Raw genomic sequence first — 11488 nt, 5'->3', positions numbered from 1 at the left:
AAGTCAGAACTACTATAATGGCTTGATCTAGTTTTACATTAAAAGCTCATGCCAGGTGAAACCAGGCACAAGTAGCGGTCCAAGCATTATTTTGCATATTAACTCTACAGCCCAGATTCTCAAAACACTCTGGAACGCAGCTCAGAAGCCAACAATGATGCGCTGCATTGCGTGACAGGGCGGGAGCAGGAGAGCACCATATCGACAGAGCTATGGCTCTCTTTCCACCCTTCCTATTGCTGGCAGTTATTTCAGCTGCCCTATGTCGGGCACACACCTTAGCGCCATAGTGCTGGGGTGTGTGCCTGAGCCTACAACAGGTTTTGTACAGGAAGGGTACCCTTCCAGTTCAAAATACTATGGCAGAAACACTTTAAAACTTTTCCTACTTTCTATGTGTGCTGTGCAGTGCAGCACACAAGCAAATTCGGAAAAAGCACAAAGAAATGAAAACATCTCTTCTTTTAATGCCTGCTTTTCAGCTACATTAATATTTGGCGCTAAACCCTGTCTACTAACGTTAGTAGCTAGGGTTTAGCGCCAGAAAGCATGGGTGGTCGCATGGGAACACCCATGTACCACCCATGTAACGCCGCTTGACGTAAAGTAATGCAAAGCAGTGTTCCGTGTTACTGTTCCATAAAACCAACGCAAGTACCAATTTCAGTTGGTATGTTAATCCTCAAAAAGGTTTAGCGTTGGTTTAATATTAAAAAATTAACGCTAATGCAACACTAAACCTTTGTCGAATCTTGGCATAAGTGTGTTATGCATTGTTTTATTTAGCTGCACACATCTTACACAGCTGGCCATTCTGCATTTGTTTTCACAAAGGAGTTTGTACTGAAAAGTGCACCTAAACCCTGTGTTAAAGACTATGGGGCTTATTCACAAGCTCCTTGCGTCACTTTTGCGTCATTTTTAACATGGGAAAAGTGACATACGGATGGCGCAAGGGGCTTGTAAATCTGCTCCCATGTCGTCTTTGCGCATTGGTACGTGGTTCGACGCCACACAGAGCAGCCTTTTTTATCACCAGCATCGCAATGAAGACAACGTCACCGGCCAGCGACTCTCTGTAATCCTGCATTGCACTGTTTCATATTCTTTTCTCAAATAACCTTTGCAGTTCTTCAAGCAGCATCTTCTTGCATGAAGGATAGTAAATCCCTGTCCTGCTGGTATCATATGACACGCAAAAGCTACGGTGACGTAGTCCTTATATAAGCACGGGTAGAATTGGTAAAGGGAGAAGTTATGAGGACAAAAAGTTAATTTCAGAAAACATGGACCTAGTTGTTGAAATACTGGGTCAAACTTGGTCGTCTGCCGCCATCTAGTGGAGTACAAAGTGCTACGACTGGCACAAAGGCAATCATGATTTTTATAATCTCTTTACATTCTCTTTTCTTTTTTTCATCTGTCTTTATCTTTCTATTTTCTCTTTCTTTTCCTTCTTTTCATCTTTTATAATTTCTATCGGTTTTCACTTCTTTCTTTCTCTGCACTTCTTTACTTCCTTCAATGCTTCCATGAGCAAGTTGGTCAGTGAGTAAAATATTTGTAAATTTCATACCCAGGGGCTTGTTGGTGCATTGACAGCAAAGATGCAAAAATTAAACAAAACTAAGGAAAAAATCCGTTAGCCCAAAAAATTGTTATTCCAATGCTTTTTAAAAGCTTTTATGACTAGTCAGATGATGAAGATGTTTTAGAGCTAGGTAATAAGAGGGAAAAACCCGGACAACCCAAAATGCAAGCTGCTGAAGTAGAGAACAGATAGAAAAGTGGCACAGAACAACCAAAAGAGGATTCAATGTGATAACCACAAAGAGTTAGAGTTGGTGGAAGTCACTAAAGCGACCACAAGGCTTCAAAATCATGATCAAACCAGTGGTGTTGGACCATTTTCAGAGTGGGGTGCTGTTATGAATGTTACATCACTAAAATCATAGCGATTGTGAAAAATACAAGCGTCACACCAAAAACTAGTGTAAAAAATTTACCACACCGCTTTAGCACCAGAGTGGTAAGAGTGTGTGTGGTATATTGTCGGTAGTGCACTTTGGAGCAGTGATGTGGCTGCGCACAGTCATTTACAGATAGCACACTTTCCGTTGAAACACATTATGGGGCATATTATCAAGGAACGGCGTTATAATTATCGCTGCTTTAGCGGCAGAACAACTGGCGCTTAAGCGGCGATAATGGGCTTGATAATACGCCGTAGAGAATTCCCATAGAAGCCCATGTTCACACCAGAACATGGGCTTCTATGGGAATTCACAAGGGCATATTATCAAGCCCATTATCGCCCCTTTAGCTGCAGTTTTCTGCCGTTAAAGCGGCAATAATTATAACGCTGTTCCTTGATAATATGCCCCCAAATTTGCATAGAAATGCAGTTTACCAGTAAAACTATATAGTACACAAAAGATAATGCATGGAAAGCAGTGCTCAGCGAAAATAGGTATCATATGCGAATCACCAAGTAAATTATCTTTATTTGTTGGATCCTATTAAAAAATGAGTTTTTAATCACCTTTCTGAAATGTAAAAAAGTGTGCTTCGTTTGTTCTCTCCTAATTGTTGATATATTTTGAATGATGTGTTTAGTTTATTTACAGGTATTTAAACGTTGTTGTGTGTTAGAAAAAAACTGACATCGCACAGTTTTTCTTTTCAAAGTCCTTGTACACCAGTTAGATTGTCACCTAAGTCACTTTTGCAAAATCCTCTCACTTTGCAGTCAGAGAAATAAAAGTAAATACCAGTTTTTCAATAAGTAGCAATTTGTCAGAAGATATAGCCTGACATTTGACCTTTGTGTTGGGATGCAAAGCAAATGTGACAAGATAAACACAAAGTCTAATTTTTGGGGGTGCTGCGGCACCCCTACTTCCAGCAACAGTGGGTCAAACGCCTCCAAAACAAAAACGGATCTGACCACCAGACAGTGAACACACTGATGCTGCTGGATAGTGCCAACTGGGAGCCCCACATACCAAGCTTTTGCATTGTACAGCCTAGGAACATTTCTTGCACTTTTACAGAGGCTGCAGGTGCAGAGGGAGAAAAGCGGTAATTTTCAAGAGCCTACAGGGTAAACAGCATTTACTTCGCATGCGATACTTCGCATGTCATTACAACACAGTCGTTACAACGACCGCATTGTTAGTTCGCATACCTTTACTACGTGAGTCGGAACAACGACTTGCGTTAGGGGAGAGAAAGTGTTGGATTTAAAAAATCCAACACCTTCCCTAGTGTCCGCACAGACTGGAGTTGGATTAGTAAATTATACTATTTCAACATCCAGCGCCCCCTACAGCAATTCGTTGTTCCGAATTGCGTAGTAAAGGTATGCAAACTAACAACGCGGACAATCTAATGACCCCGTTGTAATGACATGCGTAGTAAACGCATACAAATTATTCGCCAACAGTGCTGTGGAGATGATGGACCATAGAATTTACCAATCCCCCAATGACTAATCTTTGTCAACGAGGAAGTCCAGGGTTTTTTTTTTTTGTTTATTTTAATCTGGGCAGCATGAAGGTGTGGTGGGCCCATGTTACTCAGCCACAAGAGGGGTGAGTGGGGAGGGGGGCACAAGCTGTCCTGAGAAATGTATTCTTCTTTGCATTCAGCACCAGGAATTTCAGGCTCAGTAGTAGGGGTGGACAACATGCAAGAGTGAAAGGTCAGCTAAAGAGCAGATTCAGAATAATTAAAGCCTAGGGTTAGCTTGAGCACTGATGGTCATATTTATGACACTGTTTGCTTTTCTATTTCAGCACGCAACATGGTGCAAGAGTAAGGCATACCTTAAGTTAGATTTTTTAAGCCACACAAAGCCCTTCCGTGTTGCACAAAGTGGCTGACATACACAAGTGTTTCCTGGTTTCAGGGAGTGGAATCTTACAAGCATATCAAAAATATGGGATGTCTAAAACCATGGGCTCATTAAAACATTTTTCTTATTAACACAAAAATTCATATTTTTATATTTATTTATAAAATATTTATAGAGTGCAGCCCTAGCTGCAGGGGCAGCAGTCAATTTACCCGAAACATTGTGATACATAGAACGTTTATAACACCAGCTTTAAATAAGTTATCTGTGATAATAAGTGGCCATGATAGTAACTTGGCTTCTCTGTAACAGAGGGTGAGCTATGGAAGACACAGCTAGAAAGGGTGCGTTTTTAGGGTTGTATCAAATGTCAGATTTGGCATTGTTTTGGGGATCTGGGTATTTGCTTCTTTAGTCCGGGGGCTAGGCAGGAGAAGACCTGTTATGGTTCTTTGTTTTGGGGACATCCAGTGTCAATCTTGGTTTTTTCCTGTTGTTAGTTTAAGTTTTTTTGCGTTATGTACTTTATGTTGAAGTTATCCTGGAATCCCTGAGTGTACCGCCTTGTGTGTTATGCAAACAATCTTGAATTTGATACAAGCTTCTAGCAGCAGCCAGTGCAGTTTTTTAGGATTGGATGTTATATAATCTGATTGTTTTTTGTTTTCTGCCACTAACAGTGCTGCAGCATATAGGGTTGCAAAGGGCCTTATCTATCAACATACCCTTTTGCGATTTCTTAATAGCGATTTTTAAGGAATCGCTATTTAGAAATCGCAAAATGGTATGTATGTAGAAATTCGCTTTTTATTAGCGACTTCTTAAAATTCCTTAATTGCGATTAGCAAATTGCTAATCGCAATTAAGGAATCATTTTCCATTCATTTCTATGGGCCAGGAGGCCCATAGGAATGAATGTGAAATTATTCTCAATTTGCGATTCGCAATTTGCTAATCGCAAATTGAGAATAATTTCAAGGGTGCAGGGGTGTCCAAAGGACACCCTGTTGCACCCCTGAAATAAGCATGGGTACACATGTGGTGCACATACATGCCCTAAGGGCATGTATGTGCATCACATGGCACTTTGAAAAATGCTGAAATGTGCATTTTTCAAAGAAATCGCAACTTACCACCAACTAGTAGTTGGTGGTAATTAGCGATTCCTTAAGGGCATTTTGCAATTTTTTTGGGCTTCATAATGTTAATGTTAATGTTAATAGGTATTTGTAAGCGCTCGTACGCCCGGGGGCTTCATGGCGCTGTAGGAAGGAGCAAGCGCAGGGTCACAGGGGAGGGGGAGCAGCTCAACCGTGCGCCTGAGTGAAGAGCCAGGTTTTCAAGGAATGTCTAAAACTGAGGATGTTGTCATTCAGTTTCAAATGGAGGGGAAGGGAGTTCCAAAAACCAGCTGCCAGAAGGTCAAAGCAGCTGCCTCCAAGACGCTTCCTCTTGTAGGATGGAACAGTCAGAAGCAATTTATGAATAGAACGGAGATTACGTGAGGGAGTATATCTCTTAAACATGTCTCTGATGAAGAGGGGGCCAGAGTCGTGCAGAGATTTGAATACAATGCACCCTGTTTTAAACGCCACACGCTGCTCCACAGGCAGCCAGTGTAGCTGTTTCAGGCCAGATCTTACAGACTGCCTCTTTGAGAGGTTCAGGAGGAGTCTGGCGGCCTGATTCTGAACCAGCTGAAGGCGTTTGAGCTCTCCAGCTTGAATGCCAAGGTAAAGACTGTTGGAGAAGTCAAGTCTGGACAGAACCAGGGAGATGACTATCTGAGTGAGAGCGGCCGGGGAAAAGAAGCTGGCAATTTTCTTGATTTTCTTCAGCTGGAAGAAAGTAGCTGAGACAACTGCTCCGACTTGTTTTTTAAGGGAGAGGTCTTCGCTAATGTGTATTCCCAGACTCTTGACCGAACATGACTTAGATGGAGGAGTTCCCATACAGGAAGGCCAGAAGCAGGGGTTCCAGCTGTGGGCGCTCAGTCCCGGCAAGACCAATTCGGTCTTGCCAGGGTTAAGCTTCAGATGACTGCAGTTCATCCATTTTAAAATGTGGGACATAGTGTTTTGAAATTCAACCACAGCATCCTTGGTGTTTAACGGGAAAATCAACTGCAAATCGTCTGCATAGTTGAATATCGTAACTTTGGCCCTCCTAAGGGAGTACAATAGGGGGCGTAGATATACATTAAAAAGCAGGGGTGATAACGAGGAACCCTGCGGGACTCCACAAGTAGAGGATATAGTGGGGGCAGTGAAAGGTCCTAGTCTGACAGCCTGAGTGCGCCCAGTAATAAATGAGCGGATCCAGCTCAATGCCAGGCCCCTGAGACCTGCCTGCTCGACACGGTCGACCAAGATGTTATAGTCGACCGTGTCGAAAGCGGCTGAGAGGTCCAGCAGCACCAGAGCCTGATGTATTCCCTCATCCGCATTCCGTCTCAGAGTATTCTGCACCGAGAGGATGACCGCCTCGGTGGAATGACATGGGCGGAATCCAGCCTGATTCGGCGCAAAATACTCTGATTCTTCCAAAAACTTGGAGATGCTGTTACAGACATGAGCCTCCAAAAGTTTGGCACAGTAAGGTAGCAGGGATATGGGCCTGTAATTTTGCAGGTCCTGCGGATTAGCGCCTACTTTTTTTAACAGTGGAATGAGAAGGGCTTTTTAAAATTTTCCGGGACTTTGCCCTGAGAGAGCGTGCCATTCAGTAAGGAGAGTATACCCTCCGGAATACTGGCTCCCACTTCTTTCAGGATAAAAGGGGGGCAGATATCATCAGGAGAACCTGATGTAACTTTGGCGAGGAGTTTGAGCAGCGTAGTGCTGTCAACAGGGGGAAGCGAACTCAAGGTCGCAGTGTTGTGAGAATTGTCAGTCAATAAAAGCGGGGACTGAGTAATAGGGATGCTTTGTTTGATGGCACTAATTTTATCCGAAAAAAAAGAGTTTAGCGAGTTACACATCTCCTGAGTAGGAGCTAGCGGGAGAGACGTCCTATCGCTAGCACTCAAGTTCTCAACGATGTTAAACAACTCTTTGGACTTGTTGTGAGCATTAAGGATCTTTTTTGAGAAGTAGTCAGTTTTATGTTCCTGAAGCAGTTTTTGGTAATCCTTTCGTGTCTTGCAGTAGTTAACTCTGTCTACTTCTAAATAGTCAGTTCGCCACTTGCGCTCCCTCTGACGAACTCCAAGTTTAAGACTTTTCAAAAGAGGCGTAAACCACCTATGAGCGTCATTGGGGCGAGAGCGGGGAAAGTTGGTGCAAGGAGCATAGACATCGGCTACATGAAGTAGCCACCTCGAAAATGCTGCTTCCATTTCTTCAGTGTCCTGATCTAAGAGAGGACACGAAGATCTTAAAGTGCCAATAAAAGCCGAGGTATCAACATTCTTCCAGATTCTAGTTTTGCCTCCTGTCTGAAAAGGAGGTTTCCTATTATTTTCAAAGGTCAGGGTGAAATTGATCATGAAGTGATCCGACCAGATGCAAGGCAGGATGGAGCTAATGGCCAGAGGGATGTTCTGAGACCAAATTTGGTCAAGGCTGTGACCTTTTATGTGAGTAGGGAGGTGAATCTGCTGAGTGAGGTTCATATCTAGAAGGACATCTTTCAGTGCAGCTGCCTGGGTACCTAACTCCGCCGAGTCCAACCAAAGATTAAGGTCACCTAGCAGCACTATTTTTTTATGTGAAATTATTAAGGGGGCAAGCTGTTCTGCTAAAGCAGTCGCGAAACTGGGCATATTTTGAGGGGGGCGGTAAATGAGGATCATAAGTAGAGTGCCGCAATTGTTATCCAGTTTGATAATCAAGTTATCTGAGCCTATAAGGTTTAAAGATGGTAGAAGGGAGACATTATGAGACTTGCGTATGATCACGGCGACCCCCCCGCCCCTTTTGTCAGCGGGTCTGTCCACATGCAGAATGTAATAATCTGAAGGGACCGATGCCAAAATATCGGGTAGGGAGTCAGCATTCAGCCAAGTCTCAGTAAGGAATAAAATATCAGGCCGCTCAGTTTGAAGAAAAAGAAAGATGTCCAAATGGTGCTTAACCATGGACCTGGTGTTAAGGTATGAGCATTTGAGGATAGTTTTAGAGTTAGGAGGAGGTGGAAAACTATCGGGGAGGCTAGGCAGTGGGGTTTTAGCGATGGTAAACTCTGGTCTCAAGATACCATAGGTGGCAGCGCGTTTTAAAACATATGCAGGGAGGACAGGTGCCATGCTAGTAGGAGGTCTAAGTGATAGTAACTCAGGTGAAGAGTAAATCTGTATTTGACCAGGGGTTGTGGCCCCGAGCCCCGGACTGCCGCGGACGGGCGCAGACGGGCTTGGCTTTGGCGCGGCTTCGGCGCGCATCCGGCGCGCCCGCTGCGCCAGCCCGCTGCGCCGTCTGGGGGGGTTGCACATAATGTAGGAGGAGGAGGGTGGGAGGCCGGCCCGACTTGAGCGCTGACCTCGCCTTCCTCACTAAAGATGGCGCCCACCGCCGAGTGATGGCAAATACAGAGCGGTTGGGCTGAAGGAAGAGGAAAATGAAGGTGTGTAGGGTGTCAGTGTGCCTGATTCCTTAATTCCCCTTATAGTAGCAGCCCCCAAGTTAAAAATAAGGCGGAATTACAAACATTAAAAAACACTCCAAATTGTATTTCACAAATGCTAAAAACAATGGCTAACAGTGCGCATAAGATCGTGTTTTTGTCCTGCCTCGCCAGACGCTCGCAGCCCCAGTCCCCCTCGCTAGGGAGAGCTTCTGTAGGCAGGAAGCGCAGTGAGGGGCGCGTCTAAATACAGTGGGAGGGCGGGAGGCCGGCCCGACTTGAGCGCTGACCTCACCTTCCTCACTAAAGATGGCGCCCACCGCCGAGTGATGGCAAATACAGAGCGGTTGGGCTGAAGGAAGAGGAAAATGAAGGTGTGTAGGGTGTCAGTGTGCCTGATTCCTTAATTCCCCTTATAGTAGCAGCCCCCAAGTTAAAAATAAGGCGGAATTACAAACATTAAAAAACGCTCCAAATTGTATTTCACAAATGCTAAAAACAATGGCTAACAGTGCGCATAAGATCGTGTTTTTGTCCTGCCTCGCCAGACGCTCGCAGCCCCAGTCCCCCTCGCTAGGGAGAGCTTCTGTAGGCAGGAAGCGCTGTGAGGGGCGCGTCTAAATACAGTGGGAGGGCGGGAGGCCGGCCCGACTTGAGCGCTGACCTCGCCTTCCTCACTAAAGATGGCGCCCACCGCCGAGTGATGGCAAATACAGAGCGGTTGGGCTGAAGGAAGAGGAAAATGAAGGTGTGTAGGGTGTCAGTGTGCCTGATTCCTTAATTCCCCTTATAGTAGCAGCCCCCAAGTTAAAAATAAGGCGGAATTACAAACATTAAAAAACGCTCCAAATTGTATTTCACAAATGCTAAAAACAATGGCTAACAGTGCGCATAAGATCGTGTTTTTGTCCTGCCTCGCCAGACGCTCGCAGCCCCAGTCCCCCTCGCTAGGGAGAGCTTCTGTAGGCCATACATTGCATCATTGCTTCATACATTGCATTTAAGGAATCGCAAAACTTGCGATTCCTAAGTTTGCATGAAGATTTGTGTGATACATACCATTTACCGAAAATGCGTTCGCAAACGCCGAAATTCGCAGAATTTCGGCGTTTGCGAACGCAATTGGGCTTGATACATATGGTCCTTAGTGAGGTCAGCTTTTGGATTGCAGATTACAAAAATCCCATTCCTTTAGCTATCTCTGATTGAGAGAGGCCCTTGAGGCACAGAGGGCAGAGAGGATGGCTCTCATTTGTCCAAAGTAATCATCAACTCCCTGTGGGCTCCAGAAACATTCCAAGGGTACCTCACATTTGTTTTTAATACCACGGATTGTGTTGCGGAGTTGCAGCTATGTTGGAAGAGGGCTTTGGGACCACTGAACCAAAATGTGCGGCAGGGGCTAGCAGTGCATCCAGAGACCTAGTAATCTTGGCTAAGATACTGTTAAACAAATGTAAATATTTTGTTAGCGTGTATTATACACACGAGTGTCTCTGGAAGTTGGATAAGAAGTCATTCCCAAACAGTTACTGAGATGCCACCAACACCCTCGGATTCCTTCCATGTTTTCTGGGACTGTGGTATAATGTAGATTGGCTCAGTATCTCCTGCACCCCGTCTAATGTGCAAGGTTGGCAGGGTGAACTGAACCCAAGCTCACAGTGTTGGGTATTACTGAGGACACAGGATATACCTGGGGTACTCACTCTCTAAATGGTCTGGGTATCTACTTGCTAAAAGAGATGTTGATAGGTAACGGCAACTCATTCCTGCCCATTAATGGCTGAGGGCAATGGGAAGTGATCTGTGGAGCAAGGGGTACCCACGTAAACGTGGTAAAATCTGGGGTTAATGGTGGGATCATTTCAACCCTTTCGTATGACTGTTCTCTGGATTAATGTGTGCTGATTCTTTGTTTCTAATTCTTTTCAGTGTGCCTGATATAGTATAATGTCTTGCTTGGTTGCTACAATTATCTGGCTGTATTCAACCTTGATAATAGTTCTCATTGTCTCAACCTGGAGGGCACATCAAATGCCAATTACACGTTGTATGAGAGAAAGGCTGAGCTATGTGCTGTTTGTATTAGAGACAAAGTCCACTTAACAGTGGTGGGCAGAGTGCATATAAAAGATGAAAAGGGTGGGTGAGATTGATAACCCTTTGGGAGATATCACAGAGGAATGGCCTCTGACCAGACTGAATGACGAATGAATAACGTCCCTCAGATATAACTGATTAGAACCACATGAAGGTCAATTACTACAGTCCCAAGACCGACTGATCCACTGTATCAAAAGAGGCTAAAAGGGAAGAGACTAATAAATAGTCTGCTCAATGTCAAGGCTCTGTTTACGGTCACCAGGCACCTTCCTTCCAAATGCAAAGCTTGATGGCCCCCCTTTTCAAAATTGTGGCCCAAGCTCAACAGAAAAAAGAGACATTTAGCACCAAAGTGAGAGAAAGAAGTACTGCTGGAGTAAATGACTTCGAGAGAGAGATTGGGCAGATACCCAACTTGAGCAATGACCAAAGATACTGGGGCATATTTACAAGGAGTTAAAGCCACCAGAACATCACTTTTTTGGACTTTCTAGTGGTGTTAAGTCCTTCGCTTTATTTACAAGGCGGCATTAAGACGCTTAACGTGACTTAACTCCGCCTTGTAAATAATGCCCCTATTCACACAGCACTTAGCGTGAAAGGGGCGCGCAGTGGGTGCGCAGTAGGCGTTCCGCAGCATCACTCATTGCTTTTTGACGCTGCCCCATATTTACAAGGTATGGGGCCGCGCCAAAAATATCCCCAGGGAATACCTGGTCTTAAGCAAGCGAACATTTCTCCTCATATTTTGCTCTTTCCATGCACAGCAAATTACCTGTAAAGATTGTTTATGTGCAGGAAGGTGTCTCTTCCAGCACATAAAAAATCACCCCTGTTGCAGGCACCATAGCAACATGGCGCAAAGGTGCCTGCGTTGGCGCTAGGCAGTTTCTTTAGCGCCAGCACTAGAGGAAATGCAGGGGTGTGCTGCATTCTTTTAAATTTGGTGCATCGCTGTGTTTT

This window comes from Lissotriton helveticus, chromosome 9, assembly GCF_964261635.1.
Source record: "Lissotriton helveticus chromosome 9, aLisHel1.1, whole genome shotgun sequence".
Lineage (NCBI taxonomy): Eukaryota > Metazoa > Chordata > Amphibia > Caudata > Salamandridae > Lissotriton > Lissotriton helveticus.
The sequence above is the reverse complement of the archived record's forward strand: the minus strand, read 5'-3'. Positions refer to the sequence as shown.